The sequence below is a fragment of the Chanodichthys erythropterus genome, chromosome 6 (assembly GCF_024489055.1).
Source record: "Chanodichthys erythropterus isolate Z2021 chromosome 6, ASM2448905v1, whole genome shotgun sequence".
Taxonomy (NCBI): domain Eukaryota; kingdom Metazoa; phylum Chordata; class Actinopteri; order Cypriniformes; family Xenocyprididae; genus Chanodichthys; species Chanodichthys erythropterus.
Window position 1 is genome coordinate 3,203,529 of NC_090226.1, and position 23,972 is coordinate 3,227,500.

Sequence of the window (23,972 nt, forward strand, 5' to 3'; positions counted from 1 at the left end):
TTAAAAGGTGGGATATTTTTTCCTAATGAAAGAGTGATCTGACATCATAGCTCACTTTCAGAAGTTATTTTATCTATGGTTCGTAACATTTCTTACAGATTTCTGCTCGTTGTAAATCAGATACAGATAAATTATAAATTATTATAAATTATAAAGCACATTACCAGTATGTAAAGAGAGGGATTGTGTTTGTGAATAGTCATACCGTCTCTCTATTAATTGTGAAGCTGTGGGTAGTAAATAGTTCAAAAGTAGAAAAACATGTGCTATAATAACTTTTGACTTTCTAAGCTACTTTAGTGATAAATCACAGGACAGCGTGTATTATTATATCGAGCTGACAACTAGTTGCTGCTCCTCTCAGTGCGTGCGATCTTCACGTTTTGTGTAGCTACTGTGAGTGTTCGTGCCACAATGCATCTGCGCGAGCACGGTAGCTCGATATAATAATACACATCCGATCGTCTAAATCGCTTGAATGTCCAAACTGGCAAACCTTAAGGATTAAAAAAACAAAATAACCGACATGGAAAAATTATGTCGGTTAGAGGTTCTGAATTTCAGTTTCGATTACTTTTCGATTGATCGTCCAGCCCTAGTAGTGATGTTAAGTACCCTTCGTGAAGGGGTGGTGGAGAAAGTCAGGGCGTATTAAAGCCTGTTTGTACAATTACACGTCAGTATCTCTCAAACACAGTGCTGCTAAATAATTCAGAATTGCCCGGTCTTGTATTGTTTTGGTGTTCTTTTGGTTGTTCCAGTTGGTAGCTGTTGTGTGAGCAGGAACTGACTGAATCTTCCCCCCAGGATTCTGAAATACCATTCTGACGAATGCCGCTGCTAACTGAGGGGGAAAATGTTGCGAGAATGGTCCAGAATTACTAATGAAACGTGGTGCAAATGCAGCACGCCGTGCTGAGTGCTGTAAGCAGACTGAAAAACCCGCCCCCAGAAAAAGGCTGCCTGCAGCAGCTGTCCTGCACACACACATACTGAGGAAGAGGAGGGAGGAGAGGGAAGCAAAGAAAACTGCAGTTGAAGAGAGATTAGAGGAAAGAGCTGACTAGGCACAGCCATCCAAACAGTGATGAAGGTAGAAGAAACCCACAGCTGGAGAGCAATAGACAAATGCATGCCACTGAGACAGCACCTACAAAGAGACTAAACTAGCTCATCAAAAAAAAAAAAAAAAAAAAAAAATCATTAGGCTTATGTATCTCCAGACAGGTTTATTTTGCAACACACCAAACATTCTATGAGTGCATAAACATGTTTGTTTACATTACCTGAGAACCGCCTAAGAGCTTGCTCTTTCCTTTAGGACAGTAAAGACTAACGTGAATGATAAATTAAAAAAAAGAGAAGCAAAAGTTCTTTGGGCGATCGCTACATAAGCTTTAAGAGCAACGCATTTGGTAATAAACATTCATAAATAATTATATTCAGTTTATTTGTATTTATTCAGTTTAATATGACAAGAAATGTTGAGAACACTGATATGTCAGGCAGAAAACCTTGCATCTCCATATCCAGAAATCATTACTATTGGTCACCCTTTATGTCTATTTGTGGGATTTGAATATTTATGCAAAGTATTAAAAAAGAGCATGTGACTAAACCTCATAACTCCACCCTGCTTCTATCGTGAATGAAGTGCCACACACAGTTCGTCTCTGCTTGTTTGCAATGCAATGGTAAATAAATGACTGGTTCTTTGAATAAGTATAGTTTTCTTTACTCAAGAAACCCTATAAAGTCCCTCCATTTTTTAAAATTCCGCGATCGCTGAATACAACACAAAATCAACAAAATGTCGCATTTTTTGTGACCCTGCATAATTCGTCATTTCACCACAAAATAATGGCAAAAATTAAAAGGTCTATCAAAAAAATAAATTATAATTATCTTATTGAATTATCTCTAATTTAATTGTAATGCATTATCTCTAATTTAATTGTAATGTAAAGTTGTAATGCATTATTTTCATTATTTGCGTATCTGCAACAAAGTCACGGCTTTCTTCACAGTAGCTCACGCACACGCATTCACTCAGACAGTCACTCTACAGATCGCGCTGTACACACACAGAAACATTTAGCAATACATAAACTTCTCAGCGCTGTCCTGCAATTTTTATCATTAAAAATTAAACCTGGTTCTAGCCTATACATTATAGTCTATTCATTAATTTCAACACATTTCCACTCCATTTTGAACTGTTCTTGTATTCAAATTAAGCACGGTCCAGTGCTGCTCACATGCTGCGGCATCAATACAGATACTCATGTGACTTCTTGTCGATACATCACCATATCGAAGTATCGAACACAGCCCTACTGACATATGAACAATGTCAGACTGGTTGCAGATTTCGGTGTACGTGTGTGCTAGCGTGCAAGTACCGAATTATGTTTTCTTTCTACGCTTATTGCACTCGAAAGGTCCAAAAAATTTCCATCTCGGCGCTTAAGAGAAGAAACAGTTTGGGACGTGTTTCAGTATTGGATCCACGCATATGAATCCACGGATATACCTGAAAAACAAAGCACGGTTTATTTAATTTTCATCTTTGTTCTACTGTATTTACCTATGTTTGTAATTTGTTTATTATTTTCTATTCAGATGCACTCCCCTGCAAAATCATCCCAATCTAGAATGATTAACTCTTTCCAAAGAGCTATTCAAGTCATCTGGTGAATTTTTATTTTTATTTTTTTTTACATATCACAATATATATTTCGCAGAAAAACAAAATATCGCAATGTAATTTTTTTTCAATATCATGCAGCCCTATTATAATCTAATACGTTCCTCTTAACAAACCTGAATGACATCTGCTACCGAGGGACTGAACAATCAGTTAGCAATGGCAAAACAAAATTATACTATACATGAGAACATGTTACATCATTTACACTCGACCTAAACCAAAGCGACACAATGTGTTGGCCTCTCCGCCTGAAGGACCCTCCCAACATCTATATATAACGTCCATAAACACATGAACAAAAACACGGCCCATCTGTCTAATTACATACATGTCCACACATGTGACTCAGATCTGTGCTGTTTTCAATGCATCTGCCCAAAGGACATTTGTCTCCTGACTGCTCTTTTCAAAAAAAGCCAATCTTCACAGTTAATCAACATCTTGCAATATACTTCAGAAAAAAGGGGGGGGGGGAAAGAAAAGCAATGCACAAGCATTACAGTATTATTGTACTTCAACAGTATTACTGGTCTAGGTTCAGGAGCAGTATGCAAAAAAAAAAAAAAAAAAAAAAAAACCTGCCAGTATACAGTTCAGTGATTAACAAGATTTTAAAGTGGCTCAGGTTTGCTGTGCATGCTGGGGTTTTGTACAGAGACACCTATGAGTGATTGTGCAAGCCTTTGAATGGGCATCAGCTGCAGTTGTACATACAGCAGAAGTGCAGATTGTGTGGGCTGATGCAAACTAATGTAAAGCTCTGCATGCATATTAATGCCCCAGCAAAATACTGTAATGCTAATTGGTGCCATTTAAAAAAAAAAAAAAAAAAAAGTATACATGAGGAGTCAACAAATACAGGTTTTTCAATGATCAATATCTACAAAGAAAGGTTGACTGATTGCCAGTATAATGCAGATACATACTATAATTTCATTAATATAAGATATTTTCTAATGAATGCATATGATATGCATACCTGCAGAAATGTATTTTATATTTACTTAATATTTTCACTTTTAAAAGTGTAAGTAAAGACTGTTAATCAGCCAAGCAAGGCACAGTTGTTTGCCAATGCTGATAATATCAAAAATGACCAAATACATCAGCTCATCACTAGCATGCATTCATTTAAAAGATCCGAAAGAGTTGCAATGTTTTGCTCACATGGCACATAATCTCTAGAGTGAATCAGCATTCTTTCGAACTGATCCCCGTACAATAGTTCTGTCAATAGACTGTAGTGTTTCAGTGTGGGTTGTGATTGTGTAAAAGTGCATCATCATAATCTGCTACAACAAAACCATTGGCATCACTGATAACATGTCTCGCTCACCTCTTAAACAGGACATACTGGAGCAGAAGTGCCCGCACACACACACACACACACACACACACACACACACACACACACACACACACACCAGAACATAAACAGATGCTGATCCAATTGGTGAGTTCAGTCACGCAGCAAAGCTGCGATTGGTTAGAGACCAACTGCATAGCAGAGAAGCAGCTTTACTCAGCAATAGTCATCCTGTCTTGTGCCTCTCCAGTTCTCCCTTCTGAATACTATTTTTCTCAGTCCTTACGTGTGTGTGTGTCCTATTCTCTTTTCTCTACCTCCTTCTCTTCCTTTTGCATTCTCTCTTTCCCTTTCCCACCTCAGGCTCACCCTGCAGCACATACACATGTGATTGTCCAATGAGAGACCTGACTGATGGAATGTGACCTCTTCATCTTTGACTGATACCGATACAGGACAACATTTAGTCAGCAGCAAAGGCCCACTAGACGGCCTCTGGCCAGAGGTTCATTAAAAAAAATATGAATATGACAAATGCAAATACACATTTTCTGTAGCAATGCAAGTCTTTACTGTCGTTTTTGATTAATTTAATGCTTTCTTTCTAAACAAACCTACTGACCCCATACTTTTGAACAGAAGTGCAGCTTCTAGGTTTGTAATCATGTAACCTGCATGTAACGCTACAGATTAGCCCACCTGTTGTTTTACAGAAAGGAAATTTACAGAATATATTTATAACATTTCAAAAACTATTTTTAATCCCACTATTAACTTCATTCCTAAAGGTGATGAAACACGTCCAATGTCCAAGTCCAATCAGAATGTTAGCAGCCGATCAAGTGACTGGTTCGGAGATTTCAGAAAAAATTCAAACAAGATGGCGGCCTCTCAGCAGCAGTGGAGAGGAGAAAAGGAGTGTGAACTTATATCTTTTTACGCTAGTAAGTTGTCATGCGTCAACCCAAAACAGGGAATTTACCTCATTTACCTATACTGCTTAAAATAACAACAACTGTCCAATGTAATGCGTGTAAGCTGCAATTAAGCCATTGAATGTTCAACTAATATATACATGTCAACTATTTTTATCCACTGGTGTTTTACAACAATAACTCAGTTTTGCAATGCTCATCTGGCTAATAAATTTCAACTAATAAAGCACAACTAAACCTCTCATCTCCTCCATCACTGATGTCCTAAATTACATAAAATTTTACAATAACTGTTTTGCAATCGAGTTAGTAGGAAAGTAAAATTAGAAACACTCAGTTCCCATCAGCGCTTGCAAGATCAATTTTACTTTCATAACGCATTAAACATGCTAATAAGTTTCAAGAAAATGCTTCAATGACCTTAATTCCCAAGGAAAAATGTCCCACAGAATTCTTGATTTACGAGGGCACCAGAATAGGGAGGCCAGAGGACAATTCAGCCATCTGAAAAAATTCTATTCATGAAATAGAATCAATTTAGTGCTTTATCAGAACCAGAGCTTCCATTATTGAATGGTCACTCTTAAAGCCCCACAATATATTGGCAAAGATGGTGCAGTGCTGATTAGAGAACAAAAAAAATAACAACTGATAGTGATGCTTGGCCTCAACAGCGCTATCTAGATGGTCAAGATGTTTGTCTCTACAGTAAGAAAAGGGAAAACGGGTGTACTCTAGTTAAACAATAATGAGGAGAGAAAGGAGTCATGCTTAATTAGTATATTCAGCTCTTTTGCATTATAGTCTTTTTTGGCAATTAGGCAATGTAGAAACAATAATCGAGTCAGCCGAAGTTAGCTATCTGCAAGCTTTGGTTGTAATGAGACAAGTTATGATTTCCTTTTTTAAATTAGATGTTAACTCTACTGTGATTTCAGCTGAAACATGGCTCTGGGCAAATGAGGCTGGACATAATTAACGTGCTAGTTAGGATAGAAATAAACATCCAAATGTAGGTCAGTGAAAAATTTACAAGATCCCAAACTCTAATGCAACTGAACCATTTGCTATTCATTAAAGCAGATGAACCCTGTTTATCAGTAGATGCTATAGTACTGTGGTCTTTAATATGGCCAGGGAACAGGTGGAGGGATGGTCTGCGTCCTGTACCCCTGGAGAGAAAGGTCTGTCTCACACTCACTCTCACATAGGCCTGACAAGGAGTACATAGTCCCAGCAGGGTCCAAAATTCACCCAAACAAAAGCAGTGGGAATTGAGAAAATGTACACCATATGATTTGCATGATTTCAAACAGCTTACCAAACACTCCTCTTTCTTCCATTCTTCGGAAAACAGGAAATCCTGCCTCAACATTTATGTCATTGATTGAGTCAATGTTATGTCAGCACTTAAAATTAAATAAAGAGAAGAAAATGAAAGTCAATACATTTTTGTGTGTCAATTTTTGCAACCAACTAGCAACAGCAAGTATGAAATCATTAAAGGTGGCCTAGAACGTTCTTTCACAAGATGTAATATAAGTCTAAGGTGTCCCCTGAATGTGTCTGAAGTTTCAGCTCAAAATACCCCATAGATATGTTTTAATTAATTTTTTTAACTGCCTATTTTGGGGCATCATTAACTATGCACCAATTCAGGCTGCGGCCCCTTTAAATCTCGCACTCCCTGCCCCCCCAAACTCGCAACTATAAAACAGTGCATAAACAAAGTACACACAGCTAATATAACCCTCAAATGGACCTTTACAAAATGTTTGTCATGCATACTGCATGCATGCATCGGATCATGCCAGTATAGTATTTATTTGAATGTTTACATTTGATTCTGAACGAGTTTGATAGTGCTCCGTGGCTAAAGTTAACATTACACACTGTTGGAGAGATTTATAAAGAATGAAGTTGTGTTTATGCATTATACAGACTGCAAGTGTTTAAAAATGAAAATAGCGACGGCTCTTGTCTCCGTGAATACAGTAAGAAACAAGGTTAACTTTAACCACATTTAACAGTACATTAGCAACATGCTAACGAAACATTTAGAAAGACAATTCACAAATATCACTAAAAATATCATGATTTCATGGATCATGTCAGTTATTATCGCTCCATCTGCCATTTTTCACTATTGTTCTTGCTTGCTTACCTAGTCTGATGATTCAGCTGTGCACAGATCCAGACGTTAATACTGGCTGCCCTTGTGTAATGCCTTGAACATGGGCTGGCATATGCAAATATTGGGGGCGTACATATCAGTGGCGAGGCTACAGAAGGGCCAGGGCGGCACTGGCCCACCCAGATTGATGGCTGGCCCACCAAAAAGGGTGCCAGAATATTTCGTTTTATTTCCAGACACTTCTTTGGTCTGGAAATACTCAGATCTGTTGTGAATGCCTATATATAATTTGAAAAATGTATTATTAAAATTACATGTTTTTATTTTGTGCCGGTAAACTCAGCTTTCCAGAGTCGCGACAGCAGCTGTTTCTATGCAGCGTGCGTCACTGTCCATGAGTCGCGCTTATAATAGCCTATGTGTGCCGATTTGTTTCATTTTAACTGTTATTAGCCTATTTATTCTACAGTAACAATTTATTCTATGGTAATAGTCACCTGTGTATAAACAATTTAAAAATGTGATGACAATGAAATTAAATCAAGCTTTGGTTCAGTATTGTATCCTTCCCCCACACCATTATAACGGTAACGGTTAAAATGGTCTTTTAAACAAATTAGATTTACATAAGAAGGAGGAAGCAATGGAGTTTGAAACTCAATGTATGTCTTTTCCATGATTTTCCAAATTCAATTTCAAAACCTTTAAAAGAATTAGACAACAGTCAGACAAACCTCCTCAAAGTTCCCCTGAAATCAAAATTGAAGTTTTTTAGCTTTTTGTATGAATATGTTAACCTTAAGGTTATGAATAAGCTGGTGTGTTCCAAAACAATGACAAAATTCGCATTTAGGAGATATAAGCATTCAAAGCTTACAGTCTCTCACTTCCGCTAAAATAGATCACGGATTTTCATAACATCACTGCGGACTTCAGCTTCTCATCAGATCTTCTGTCCAATCAAATGCTCTCTAGAATCTAAAGTGTCCGGCCCCTACATTATAAATAGACGCTGAAGCTGCGGCTGAAATCGGTTACTTGTTCACACATTTACTACTTTCTGGCCAAGCTGTGATATAGACAAAACGTTATTGGCTATTTTAAAAAAGGGGAGGAGTTGTTCGATAAGTCCCACCCTGTCTTCCTGTTTCAGTTGAAATTATGTCAACACATTGAATAGGGCTGGGTGGTATATCGAGTTTGTATGATATATCGATATACTTTTTGTATACGACACAGAATGAGGAAATACCGTTTATTTCAATATACAGTAGTTTTATATGAGCGCATCTGAAACATAGCAGTGGATGTTGCAGAGTGCTGATGTGGGGAAAATGCAAAATACAATTTGTCCTAAACATGAGACATGCTTAATATTAAGGGCTTTAGAAACAGCTTATCTTATAAGATTAAGATATATTGTTAACATGTATAGTTTATGGCAGCTTGCCCCCTCAGATGCTCTGAGTCTAACAGATACTTGTGCTGTTTAATGCGTTTGTGATGTGGTGTTTTCCTCAGCGCATAACTTACATTTCACAGGTATATTCGACATCTGTAAATGTTAGAAAGTCATACAAATATTACGTAACAGTCGGGGTGTACGCCCCAATATTTGCATATGCCAGCCCATGTTCCCAATATTATGAAAGGCATTAGACAAGGGCAGCCAGTATTAACATCTCTGCGAGCTCTGTGGGCGGAGAGCACAAGAATTAATGCGGCATAAATCGGCTCATATTTAATGATGCCCCAAAATAGGCAGTTAAAAAAATTTAAAAAAATCTATGGGGTATTTTGAGCTGAAACTTCACAGACACATTCAGGGGACACCTTAGACTTATATTACATCTTGTAAAAAAAACGTTTGATGGCACCTTTAATTTTTAGATTGTAATGTTAGCCTACAATGTTAGAATGTAATGTAATTTTCCCTTTTTTGCACATATAGTGTGCCAGACTACATGGTTACATTCACTATATTTGTTTTAATATCCTTCATTATGAACACTGTTTGTAGGACAACATTAGGCAGGATGTTAAATTAAGATTTTTTTTTTTTTTTTTAAATACATACAGATTATTTTTCTAAATCCAAATAGAAAAAAAATAGATTAAATACTGAGATTTATATAATATATAAATATAATCGCCATTTAGCCAAAAAATACAGAGATATGATTTTTTGGCCATATTGCCCATCCTTAACATTGAATAATGCTGCATGTTCAAAGGTTCGTCATTCTTTTTTAATTATAGCCTAGCTAATTATACAAGTTGTTGTAACCAGGCACAAGCCCTTCAATATGTCCTGCCTGAGCTTCCTGTTTTGCTAGAAAAAACTTCAAGACAAAAAAGGAAAACATGCAATCAGAAATTAGGTGCCACAAAATTTTACAACAAACTTTTTGGCTTCCTAAAGTACTTGCAATGCAACAGTGACTGTTTTTATTTCTGATGATTCTGCTTCAATCAGAATTGCAATTCCTAAAAAACATTACTGTCACCTGGCCAATTTGGCACTTGGCGAGTGTCCATTTTGGACCTTGTATAGTCTATACTTACAAATGCTTTGGCAACATGACTGGGTGGTCTAAATGAAAAAACACACACATACACACTTCTACACACATTAGCACACACCTGCGATGCAGACAGGTGTGATAAATGCCGTAGGTTACACAGATCTGCAAGTGCACACCTTCTCCCTGGTGGGACTCCCAAACATGACTAATGCAGCAAGACAGCAGCTCTGCGTCTGCACCACAGGATGATTAGAGAGAACTGTTTAGGCGTTCTCTCCGAGGAGAACCTTAAATGTACATGCAGAGCTTCCTTCATGTTTGCTTGAAAAACAGTCCAGCAACTATTAAGAAAAACAACTAATATCTCATATTATCTGACTAGCACATCTCAATCAGTCATCCTCTAGCATTCTTAACCACATCCGTCTTGTTAACCCACAGACAAAAAGACCTCCATCATGTTTTTACCATTAATTATTCTGGATGCTCCAGGTCATATTAAGCAGCACAGAGAAAGACACTGAAACTTGAGATATTATAAGCCTAATTTTTAAGTCACTGTATGATGTTGTAGTCTTAAGAATAGCACTGCCTTCACTTAAATGCACTATGGTGACCCAGATTATGTGCCTACAAATTATTAATTTTATCTCTTGTAGCAGTGACTTTGAAAATTCTTTACCATTTTAAAGTTAATAAACAATATTTTATGCATACTGATCATTATAATTTTGACATATATTGTTAGGGATGTGAACTGTAAGGACCTGAATGATTCTAGCACTTTTCAGGATAAAATGAAGAGTTTGGTTCCAAAACGCAATAACTCCATTTTGATTAATTTGAGTAAAAAGGTGTTTTCTTTACCAAGAAAGTGGCAAGATGAAAACCACTATTTTCTGTTTCAAACTTTCACATAGCATCTTTTGGTTATAAAAACATTAAAAATTCAAATCTACATTTTGATTTTAAAAACTTTATTATAAAAACATATTATTTTTCTCCCAAAATGCAATAAATCCATGACATTTTTTTTTTCCAAAATGCAATTAATCCATCAATATAAAAGTTATTTTTCAAATTGAAAATACACAACAAAGCAAGTTAATTCACATATATGACTGAGTCTAAACTTTGCCAATAGTTATTTTATATACAGGCATTTTACTAAAAATACATTCAGCCGTTGCTCCCAAAATGAATTCAACGGATCATCTTTTTAATGTTATAAATTATTTGTCATCACCGATTAAAGAGTATCTGGCGCCACTGCATGGTTAAATAAACACATTTGCTGAGTACATTGGTATTAAAACGGCTTTTTAAAAAAGCCTTCAATGTTTACAGTGGGTGGAATGGTGCGCTGTGATTAGTTGAGCGGATATATCACGTTCTGCAGAAAAAGGAGACTGGCGTTTGTCGCGTTTTGGAAAGAAAGGGAGAAAACATGACAGAATAACATGACGGATATCACATTTTGCGCAAAATTGATAAATGACTTTTCAATACCGACCAGATACAATACTGATTTTGGCGGAAACTCAATTTTTTTGAAAATGGCGTTTATCGCGTTTTGGAACCAAACTCTTCAAATATTGATTCAGTTTTTGATTTTGATAAAAAGAACCATTAAATGAACCAAATCATTTATGTTTTTTTATCATGCAGCTTCAAAGGGCTCTACATGATCCCAGCCGAGGAATAAGGGTCTTATATAGCGAAACAATCAGTCATTTTCTAAAAAAAAAAAAATATATTTACTTTTTAACCACAAATGCTCGTCTTGCACTGCGATGCGATGCACCATGCATTACGTAATCACACTGAAAAGTCACACGTGATGTAGGTGGAAGTACCACAGCAGGGCGAACAACCCTTAAACATCTAATTTTCTCCTCCAACATCATTGTTTTACCTTTTCTTGTAAAGGCCGTTTGACTTAGTTTTTGCACGTTCGCTTTGTAGACACTTGCTTGGTACTTCCGCCTACGTCACGCGTGACCTTTCCAACGTGATTATGTAATGAGTGGCGCATTGCAGAGGTAGTGCAAAATGAGCATTTGTGGTTAAAATGTATATAATTTTTTTTTTTTTTTTTTTGAAAATGACCGGTCATTTTGCTAGATAAGACCCATTATTCCTCGTCTGGGATCATGTAGAGCCCTTTGAAGCTGCATTGAAACTGCAATTTGGAACTTCAACCCGTTGGTCCCTGTTGAAATCCACTATATGGAGAAAAATCCTGGAATGCATCCCTCAAAAACCTTCATTTCTTTTCGACTGAAGAAAGAAAGACATAAACATCTTGGGTGACATGGGGGTGAGTAAATTATCAGCAAATTTTAATCATGAAGTGAACTAATCCTTTAATATTTTAATTTAGTCTTGTTTCATGCCATATTGTTTAGCCAAATCAAAACCACAAGAATATCTAACCCTGATATACACCAAACTACAATGCTGCATAGAAAAGCTGCATGGTTCATCGTTCGTAAAAGATCGGAATCGTAAAAGATCATAATCTCGATTCAAACACCCATGCGATCCCATTCCAATTAAATGACAGCAATTTGCCTGTGTCTATCAAACCTTATAGACACATTCACACCGGAGCATTAAAATCTGTGTGTGCTGCCGCTGACCCAGAGAAAGCAGTTATCATATGTAGGTATGAACAATATTGTAATTCAACAATTTCGTTATTTCTGTGTCACAAACATTCATATTATCACAGAAGTACTGGAATAAAAGTTTATGGTTCAGATAAAAACACTGATGTCTATAGTAGCGATCAAAATAGAGCAAATCACTTTTTGAAAATAACTTGGCACTTTAAAAAATGATTCTATCATTACATCTTTATGCCACCAGGTGGCAACAAGTGACTGTTAAAACAAACTTATTTGTCATTGAATCATTCATTCAAGAGATTAATTCAAAAAAGCTTATTCATCCAGTAATGAAACAAGTAGGGCTGGGTATCGTTCAAAAATTTACCGATACCGATACCTTGACTTCGATACCGATACCTAAACAATACCTTTTTCGGTACCAGTTTTATAAAATGTTTAAACAAGATTACATAACCTCAAAATAATCTTTGGTTTTATATTTTAACTTTGTTGACGTTTTTTCAGACTCAAAGACTCATCTCCTGAGCCACTGCGGGGAATAAAAAAGCACAAATTAAAAAAAATTTACCCAACACAATAAATCAGTGCAAATAGTTTTAATAAAGTTTAGTTTTCAATGCAAAAATTAAGTATGTGAGGCTCTTTTTAAATCACTCAGCAATTGTTCTTCAAAAAATTAATTATTATTAACAAGATCAAAGTGGAAGTAAGAGTGACGCAAGTTTGTTGCGTCTTACCGTGAAATAAGAGTTCTGTGTCTTTATTAAAATCAAGACATTAATGATTCATCTCTCATCCACCCGCAATTAATTTGAATGTTATTTTTTTTTTTTATTACTTGGCCCGACCCGCAAATTATCCGCAGTATCAGGAGGACGCTGATACCTCTTTTTCAGCAGAATTGTTCGCGTTCTGGAGCCAGAGGCAGAGCCTGTGCTCGTGCAGGCGAACGAGCCTGTCATGAACCGGTCGCGTGTGTCCATAACTAGTCTAAAAAACATTGCGCGTTCCGCTGTTTCTGCAGGCAGTGCTACACTTTTGTTTTCTGTTAACAGTATCTGTAGTGAACCGGCTGCTCACATAAACAGCCGTTTCTCACCCGTCCATTCGGAGATAAACTGAAAACGAAACCGTTGATTCAATCGCCCTCTCGCACATAGGGTCTCTCTCGCGCGTATAGTTTTACATATTTAGATATAAATAACAATGTAGCGCAACGTTACTTGCTCCTCAACGAGACAGCGAAAGCATTTCTCCGCCCCTCTCCTCGGCTCCATTCTGAGGTACCGAAATTTGGTACCGAATGACAAGACACTTTTCGATACTCGGTAGTATCGAGGCAGTTCGATCGGTACCTAAAAAGTATCGAGTTCGGTACCCAGCCCTAGAAACAAGTGAAGTATTTGAGTGAGTCATTGAATCATTCATTCAAACCTAGTTTTTTAAAATAATTCTGATTAATTAAACATTGTAAATAGACTGCAGCAATTAACATTTTGTCAGAACCTCTAGTAAATTACATGTTATTTTGTTGTTCGCTCAGAATCTTGGGAAAATCTTATCTTTGTTTGAAACAAACAAAAATAAAATCATGATTCTCAATTTATCCAGATAGTCCAGCTCTATTGTAATACAAGCATTACTTGCAATATGTATTATTTACTAGGCTATATGACAGCACTTTATTTGGTATAGTAACAAGGAAAATGTATGTATAATGAAAATGATGAGCTATCTGTGCATTATACATTTTAATCACCGATGCAGTTAAAACAGCAAAGTTCAAAAAACATTGGTGCTATCCCTACTGACCAGATAGGTCTTGTAAACATGGATGGGATCACACAATACAAAAGTGATAGATATCATTTGCAAAAAATAAACAAGCTCCAACCTTTAAAACAAGATGCTGTAGCTGCCAAAATGCTGTAGCTGCCATTAAAACTTACTGCACCAAATTCCTGCGACTTGCACCTTCCTTGCATTTACCAGCATCGGCCCAGTGCCCAGAGGCAGAGCGACACCATCCACACACAACCTAATAGGAAAAGCCACTTCCTCTCTAGCAGACGGTACTCATAATGTCATGACAGCACCGAAAAAGCATAACACATCTTCGCACCTACTGTAATTGAAGCCATAACAGAACACGTATTGTCAATGTCGGACTGTGTAGCGTAAAGCCAGCATTTGTGGGCAACAGATGGGCACTGCAGCAGGTGAGAGCATGATGCTCATATTCAGCCATCAAATGCTTACTTTTCAATGCATTTCCCAAATATCGCGCATTTTTTGAATGTTATGATGCCTAATGCTAATTTAAGCAGATACATCATGCATTAATCATTGAGCACAGTGGGAAACAGGCAGACAGAATAACTCCCTGTGCAATATGGTTATGCCTCTCAACGCAGCAAGCAGATGCCGAGACAGGAAAGACAAGGAGACGGAAAGACAGAATTCCCTTTCGCCCGCACAGTACACACACACGCACACACACACAGACTCACGCTTAGGTGGGGAGCAGGATGAGATGGAGAGGAAAGCAAAGAGAGAGCTCGTCTTGTTGCTTGACTACGCACCTCTGCCGATGCCTGATGCAGTGTTTCCTGCTCGGCGAGGCTGAAGAAGAGTTGGGTGGGTGCAGCCAGATTGCCTCCGCCGAGCGTCAGGAACGACGACGAGAGAGAGAGAGAGGTAGGGAGGGGGAGATGAGACGGGAATGGTGAGTGGGTTTATCCTCCACGCTACCCTGTCAATGTGTGTGCCTGTATGCCTGAGTGCATGAGTGTGCTCGTGAGAGGGGGCGGATGGGAAGGAGAGAGAGACCGAAGCGGCGTGTATGTGTGAGCGAGTCTCCCGAGACAATGCCAGTGAATAGAGACTGAGGAACACAGTAGATGCGTTAAACGCAGGGTCCCTCCCTCTTACATCACGCTAACACAGCGCTCTGCACAGTCAGCGCAACATCTAACCATATGGAGGAACAACGGGTGCAAAGAGGAACAGAGAAAGAGAGAAAGAAAGAAACAAGAAAGAAGACACAAACAAATTTAAGCTAGCATATTTGAAATGTCTTCATAAAAACCCACTGCAAAGATGTGTTTGGAGAGGTATAGGGTTCTGGAAATTGCTCCACACGCATTTCTTCAACATTATGTTGGACTTGATATATTTGCTGAGTCGAAGGACACATCACCGGTGTGTGGTTAAATACACTGAGCCTCTTTTAAAAGGACAAACTTCAAAGACAACATGAAACAGCATTTACAATGCATTCAGCTTCCATAATCTGAAATGTATCCTTGTGAAAGAGAACTCGGTGGAAAATAACAGAGTGGGATATCAGGATTTGATTTGCTTTTTAATATTGATTTTAGTTCAAATCTTTCCCCACCCACGCAGCCATACTTATATGAGCAAAAATGTTGTTTTAGAGGTATTTCAATATAGTTGTTTACGATTGTGAAAAACGGTTTAATTTCCACATAATGTATATGTAATTAAATTAAATTAAAATCCCTCTGTGGTGAAAATCAAGTTTTTAATGTTGTTTATATGTCTAATGTGGTATTTTTAATATGATTTAAGACAAACCATGTGTGAATTCATAAGTCAACACCATTGCTGAGTATTTTCTCCTTAAAACTGCAGTGATCTAAAGACATAAGCATATCATTAATGACGACCGCATTAGCAACACATTATTAGTTGTTTGATAACGTAGTCAAGCAAAAGGCTAATCATATTAATTACTGTTATGTGTCCGACATTGTAAAAAGCGATACCATTGTGCAGCGTTTACATCAGTAAGTTGACCGAGTGGATCTCTGAGTGAGTGTGAGTGAGTGAAGGTGGGGCTAATTAGTATATTCATAGATCCACGTATACTAAATGAAGCATGGGTGTATAGTTACATTCGGGCTATCTCAAGACATGAAGAATTTATTTCACAGTTTAAATAAGGGATAAAAGTATTGACTACAGGGGGACTTTAAATTAAAACTCTAGTTTGAGTTAATACAAACTAGGGCTGTCAAAAAAAAAAAAAAAAAAAAAAAAAAAATCAAATTTCGAATATTCGTCGAATTTTTTTTGTTTTTTAAAAAAGGCACATTTGAGTGTAAAACCCGTGCATTTGAATTTTTGCAGTGTCAAGAGGAGCGCAAGCCATGATTATGTAACTGACGCGGCTTGTTTATGTTATCCAGTGCAGCGCGGTGCAGGGTGCATTAATGTGATTAATATAACGGAGGAGTCAAAAAGTGAGCGCGCTGATGTTGACGCAAGAAAAAAAGACTGCGCTGTCTGCTATGGCTAACCAGTTCGACGGCATATGCAGTCAGACCCTAAGTTGAAAAAAAAAAAGTGAATGTCATTTCAATAAAAGATGCGATGCTTAATTTGGTGTATATTTGCACTTATTGCACTCGCTTGCACTCTCTTGTGGGCATAGCAGACAATAAAGTACTTTTTAACATTAAGTATTGCCTTTAGAATTCGAAAAGAATTCGAATTTTGCTAATATTTCAGAAAGAATTTCAAAATTTAGCTTTTCAGCCATTTTGACAGCCATAATACAAACTATATATTTGTTTGATAATGCATATATTTGCAATATATACACAATAAAAAGTGCATAAAATGTACTCTTTTTCAACTCTTTTTGTAATTTTAACTGATTAAAAAAAAGTTTATTTCATTATTAAAGGGAATGCTAGTTGGTAAGTGCAGAAAAAAGAAGAAGTTTTTACATCATCCCTAGCACTATAACACGAAATCCCTTATAAAAATAGACTGTATCCAATGGTATTGCCTTTCCTTTATTTCAGTTTCTGCACTATAGATCATCATCTCATTTTCCACACAGATTGTATTAGCACATGCTTTAGTTTGAGACGTTTGCCCGGAGCCTTGGGGACTGCAGCAACTCTAGTATTGCATACTACTGTGTCGCTGGTCCTTGGCTCACATCCAGTCCAGCCATACTACAGCAGATCTCTTTGCCCCCTTTCTATTCCCATCTTTGCAGCACGGCCAAAAGGAAACACCTCTACATTTAGTCTAAGTGCTATGAGTGCTACACAGGATACAGAACAGTGTAAGAATAAATGCATTCTTGATGACCACAGTAGTCTATTAAACATTCACAAATCCATATGTATATATAATGTATAAGTGGGATGAGCAAAACGATAATTGGGATGCTGTCTAAAAAGACTCAACTGAGTGTTTGATGGACAAGTAATAACATTAAAAATCAGTTTCCTTTTAAACTGAAATCCATTAACCATCATTTTAATAGGTCTACAGGCAAAACAGCTCAAGAGGTTGTCGTCACATCAGGAAAGAAATACATCATTTCAAAACAGCCACCACAGAAAAATGTATACAGGTTTCCCTGAAAACTATATTATCGGTTACAGCGAAGCTGAAATTGCTACATGGGACAAGAACATTTCTTACACATGAAAATGCCCTGAAGCATTTGTCAATACATTTCTGATATAATAGCAGGTTCAACATTGGACACTGTTCTTTCCCTGACTCTAAGATTAAAGAGCACTTAGAAAAGACAATAAATTGTCATAGCACCAACCAACATCCACAGCCTTCCCGCTGGGGAATTCTCATGATGTCAAAAGAGGTCTTTTCAATACCTGCAGGAACTGCGTTCCATTTCTCAGCTGGAAAACAATAGTTTGAGAAAGGAATGGAGCAGGTGAGCTCATTTTCAGCAAACTGCTGTAATTCTAAGAAAGATAATTAACATAGCCTTGACCTTGAAAAGATACAACAGTAAATCACATGCTGAGAACGACCAAGTCATTTTTGCCCATTATGGGTAGAGTATTCAAAATCCAAGTCCCTTCAGCAATGGAAATGTACGAATTACATTTACACAGCTAATTACATAACCATAAATAACACACAAGTAACTATTATAATGATGATCATCGTACCATCTGACAGGTTTCTAATTAACCCTTGCAATTGAAAATGTCACAGAGATAAAATATGACAAATTACAGCAATCAACTATCCATAATATTTCAGAAAACACTGGAAATCACATCACATCAGTCCAGTAAGCTCTAATGACATTAAGGGCATCCCAAGGACAGGTGAGAGAATCTCAATGTCCCTTACACTGAATTAAAAAAAAAATAAATTAAAAAAAAATCTAAATCACTATGAAGTAGCACAAACATGCTCTTTTGGTCACAGTTTGAGACAAATATAACCATTAAAAAGCATAAGTGTTTCCTACTTACTGTTTGATTTCTGAAAAGAGGGTATTATGTTTCTGAGAAGTAATATCAAACTATTAAGTATGTCATTTAAAACTATAATGAAACCTGAAGTTTTCATTCCATTCAGAATTCTAAAAGCTCATTTACACAAAAAACTATAACTATACAGTTATAGATAAGTATAACAATAATTACATTAGGGCTGGGTATCGATACATATATCTCGACTGGATTGAATTCTGATTCACAAGATTTCAATAAGATTCAAATTCAATTAATTAAATTTTCACTGGCACCACCACAAAAAAAGTAATAAATGAATAAAATAGCTGTTAGTTTGTTGTTTTTGAGCCATGTATCCTTGTATTGTAATAAATAAGGGGTGAGCAAAAACGTGCCATTTATGTATCCACTAAATGCAAATGAAGTGGTGCTCTCAGCCCCCTTTTTAAGAAGAGGGCAGGGCTTCAAGAGCTCATGCTCTGGCATGCCGACAACAACAAAACAGGACAATCTCACACACTGAAAATGTCAGAAACCGTCAGTAGTGGTGTTCAGTTCGAACCGGAGTTGGACAATGATGCCTACAGAGCCAGATAATATATGCTGCATAGAGAACAGGCATAGTTTATTTTATTTACAGTTTTAACTTATGTTGACATCTTGCTTTTATCCACTATTAGTACAAGCCTTTTGTAGTGGATGCAGTCTGAATGATGACCAAAACTTTTGAGTTTTATGACATTTATTATACTCCACACAAACTGTGAAGCATCTGTTTTCACTACAGAAAATCATTGTATAAGAGCTGAATAAAACAGCACAAGAATTGCACATTAAAGTCTTATCCATAACCTCTCTCTCTCTCCCTTGTATTATCATCAACATACACAGCGAATTACACAAAAACACTAGTTAAAACTAACAGTAAACAAATACAGACCTCATGGCTTTTCGGGGGATGCTTAATAAACTGGTAAACCTTATGTCCGTAAAACTAATACGATGAAATTTAATAAAGTGCATGCTCTCCCTTTCATTACTGTTGTAACCAGTATCGCTCCGGAGACTATAAGCGGATCAGTTTCCTTAAGTAACAACTTTTTAGCAAAATGTTTTGTATTGTCCCTTTGTACTAAGCAGTCTGGTGTAAAATTATTTGCAGGAGTACATGAAGACTGTTATGTTCAATCTTACATCCAACAACAAAACACCCGAGTTGCTTACTAAACATTCTTGTCGCTACAACAGTGTACAACTCGCTTATCAACAGTCTTCGGCGGGCCTGTACAAACTGATGTCACTTTGTACAGAATCTGTGAACGGCTTGTTCTGAGACACTGCTTATGATTCCTGGGGTTAAAAAAAAGGGAGTGGGTGGATTTTTATCATTATAGGGTGGTTGTGTACACACATTGGCAACACACATTTATGTTTAAACACCATGTAAAAGTGAATTTTGCATAATAGGTCCCATTTAAGTGCTGGCCTCGTCCTAACCAACAGATATGGTTAAAAGGGAAGATCCAATCAAGTTAGTCAGTGAAGAGTCCCATAATTGCATCATTGAACCAATGAATGACTCAGTTTGGCTAATAGCGCCACTCTTTGCTAGAGTCTAGCCGCCAGCTCTCTACTGTACAGCTACTCAAGCAGGAAAATGTGCTGCAAAATATGTTAATATTCCAGAAATATCTTTGAGGAAGAGAGGAGGCATTCACAGTCTCCAAATTGTGCATTTTTCAAGGGCAATCCTCAACTATGCAGGGCTCGACAATAAGGGCTGCCCGATGGCCCGGGGCCAGTGTGAACAATGCTTGGGACAGTAGACGGAACTGTCACTTGCCCGATCAGGCCAGTGCTGTAGGGTGTGCGATATATCGTCTATGATATCTCAATTGTTGATTTAATGATCTGAAATTATCGAGTGTGTCCCTCACTTTACAAAAACCAAACAAAAACACCCACTGAGTGCACGCATGCACTACGTGACGTAGTCTGGTAGGTTATAGTGTGCATGCATATTTAGAGTGCACGATTTCACTGCGTGATATAGTCTACTATTGAAATGCCTTTAGAATGCCCCCAGAATTAAAGATAAGGGACAAAAATTACCCTGTATATAGTTTATATTTATATAATTTAACATAGTTAACCAATATTAAACAAAAAGCGCCGTTTTTCTCCAAATATCAGCATGATTACAAATTATATTGATTTTATACAGCGTACAGTTAAATGAACAACAACCTAATATCAAGTGATTTACATTTTAGACACCAAATCGCCTGTTTCGCTCTATTTCGCCTACGAAAATAGTTCCAGCATTGTTTTGCCTCTCTGACTAACACTTCCTGAATGAATCAGCCGCTTGAATTAATCAGTTGAATCTAAATGACATTCGCTGCCACCTACTGGCGGGTTTAATTTCATGTTTAAAGTGTCTTTTCATTTTATAAATAATTTCGAATGACGACGCATCTATTGGTTAATATGGTTTGTTTAAAATAGCAATGTGGAAAACAGACAGACAGAGTTCAGATGTATCTTTCAGTCGATGGATGTGCAAAACGTTACAACAACGATAATCAGAAAGTGTGGACAAAACAGTCACTCTTTGTAAACTGTTAACTGCGAGTGCCGTCTGCTCTAATGTCCAGTCATTTACGCCGTCATCACCCGGGTGTTGATAGCGCGCGAGCGCAGGTGAGAGCTGAACAGCACACGTTGCTATCTGTGTTTAAACTAAACCCATTTAAGCCTTGCTGATTTAAACCTTCAAGAACAAAAAACGAAAGAGAACTCGCACGCGCTGTGAGAAGGTTTGTGTGCGCTCATCCGAAGCGCGCACACGCTTATTTCATTCAGCACGCAAATACTGAGTTCAAGACTTTCAAGTCTTGCGCTTCAGTGGACAAATCCATACAAAAATTATTTCAACATGCCCATCTTGGCCAGTATCCTAGCAAACATAGTCGGTTATGTCTTAAGTGAACGTATATTAGTCGAGAAAGACAGCGCATGTGTAACAGTATATGTACTGGATCGTGCATGTCTTATAGGGAAAAAAACTATTCCTGCTGCCTGTTTTTAATGTTAAATCAAACAACAAAAAACAAAGAAATCACTTGAATCACTGCTCTTGACTGAATAGTTTTTGTAACTATAATAATGAATAATCTTTATTTATTTTATACAGTATAGATAATATGCAGTGGTATTTTATATTTGATTACTTTATCCATTTTCTGTACGTGAAAACTACTGTTAGATACCTGAAAAATCTGAAAAGCACTGTTCCTGGATCTGTTTTCTTTATTCTTTTTTATGTATTATAGAAGTATCAGATCGGGACTCAGTATCGGTAGATACTCAAAATCAAATGACTCGGACTCGAGAGCAAAAAAACGTGATCGGGACATCCCTAGTTTAATCTATCTTTATATAGTTATACACTAGATTACAATTTCTGTACGTGAAACTCTACTGTTTAAACCTACATGATAAACTTAAAGCACCGATTATTTCATATATATGCTTGTTCTGTTGTAATTATTTTTGCTATTACTCATAATTGAGTAATTTTATTATAAATATATTACAATATTTGTTACTATTTTATTACTTACTGTTTATTTGTCTAACAATATTTAAAATTTAAGTGAGTTAATCTAGTAGCTTTTGGTGTTATAACCCTATTTATTAAGGTTACACGTATTAAAAACAACAAAAACAATAACTAGGCTTATTTTATAGGCCTATTTTCTTTTCTTTTACTTTATTAATTTTTTGTTGTTGCGGGGCAAGTGAAAATTTTGGCGGGGCAAGTAAAGATTTGACCCATTGGCCCTGTAATGCAGGCTATTATTTATCACAAGCACTGTGGTACCAGCAATACTCTTTGTGCTGCATTTGTGTGCAATGTTACTCTTTTGTTTGGATGACTCCTGGCAGTACACTAGTCCCAAATGCAGCTTGTTAAAAGATGAGTAAGACAGTGGTTTCTATTTATACACTGGTTTGCAGTGCTGCAGCGGAATGGAGCAGAGGCCACCAAAAAAAAAAAAAAAAAAAAAAGAAGAAGAAGATAAAGAAGAAGAAAAAAAGATGCACTTGCATGCAGCATGTGAGGAGAACTCTTGACTCTTCACCTTCCTGTTCCTGCACACGAGTTGAGAAGAGCACATTCACATGTGGCTTGAGGGATGGTCTCAAATAACTGCAGCCAAGCTGAAGTGTGAAAACGGTGGAAGCCACTTTTTTGACAAAGCAAGTGCATTTCCGACTGATTGCTATATACAAAAAAAGTGAATACTGAAAAATTCTAACTTTATACAGCATTCTATCACCTATTTTAGCAACTTAAAAAAAAGTTAAATTATAAATTCTAGTTATATTCATCCACCTTGTCTAAAGACCATTTTCACAATACACTGCCAGCGACAAAATCATTCAAGTTAAAAAAGAGCTTCCAGCAGTAGGCTATACGAGCAACTATTGCAGACAGGATGTGGCCATATCCAGACACTTTTAAGCATACATTTTTATGCAAATGCAGAGCAACTTGATGCAGCATCTACCAATGAGAGTGAAGGCACCCTTTTAGTAGGCATTCCAACTTCACAGCAGTATCCAACTGCAGACCTGCCAACCTCGGAAAATTTTTTTGAGTACCAGTGTGACGGGACGGGAGGAGGGGTCATAAAATTTTTTACATTTTTGCACACACACCCATCTTCGTTAATCTAATTTTGACTGTTAAAGTTTTTTTAATTTGACAATTCAAAATTTCACTACACAATTTTTGAATTCATGATTTATAGTGTCCTCCACTGAGTTGCTGTTGCTGTTGATTTGCAATGTCTTTTTATTGATAGGCCGTACGCATTTTTCAATTATCCCCTCTTGCTATTTGGGGAAATGAACCCAGCACTCAGATTGGTCGAACTCTTTTGCTGGATTTGAGTACTACGCGTGCACGGAGGAGTCACCGGGTTTTTGCGTAGTATAGAGTGACAAATCGTACCAGCGTACTTTGAGTACGCATAAAGTTGAGCTCTGTCAGTGTGAAGGAAATGCATTTCAGACATGGATACATTCAAGTCAATCTGTCTGGCCAAAAATCCAGGTATATCGTCAGCAAATGTGAAAAAACTCTCCTCAATATCCTTAAAGGTACCCTAGAATCCTTTTTCACAAGATGTAATATAAGTCTATGTGTCTGTTTAGTTTCAGCTCAAAATACCCCATAGATTTTTTAACTGCCTATTTTGGGGCATAATTAAATATGCACCGATTCAGCGTGCTTCCCCTTTAAATGCTCGCGCTCCCTGACCCCCAAGCTCGCAACTCTATAATATATTGCATAAAGTAAATTGACACAGCTAATATAACCCTCAAAATGGATCTTTACAAAGTGTTCGTCATGCAGCATATCAGATCATGTAAGTATGGTATTTATTTGGATGTTTACAT

General features: G+C 37.1%; 1 protein-coding gene across 5 annotated transcripts in view; it reads right to left on the reverse strand.

The window, feature by feature from the left end:
• Nucleotides 1-23,972, reverse strand: part of kcnab2a (potassium voltage-gated channel subfamily A regulatory beta subunit 2a) — a 113,556-nt gene that overhangs the window by 88,058 nt on the left and 1,526 nt on the right. Inside the window, exon 1 of one of the 5 annotated variants that reach the window (XM_067387735.1) lies at nucleotides 14,754-15,219. The exons of 3 other annotated variants lie outside the window; for them this stretch is intronic. The gene's annotated coding sequence lies outside the window, so the exon portion shown is untranslated. Of the gene's footprint in view, nucleotides 1-14,753; nucleotides 15,220-23,972 lie in introns of those variants that run through there. One more of the 5 variants, XM_067387734.1, reaches the window with a different exon arrangement.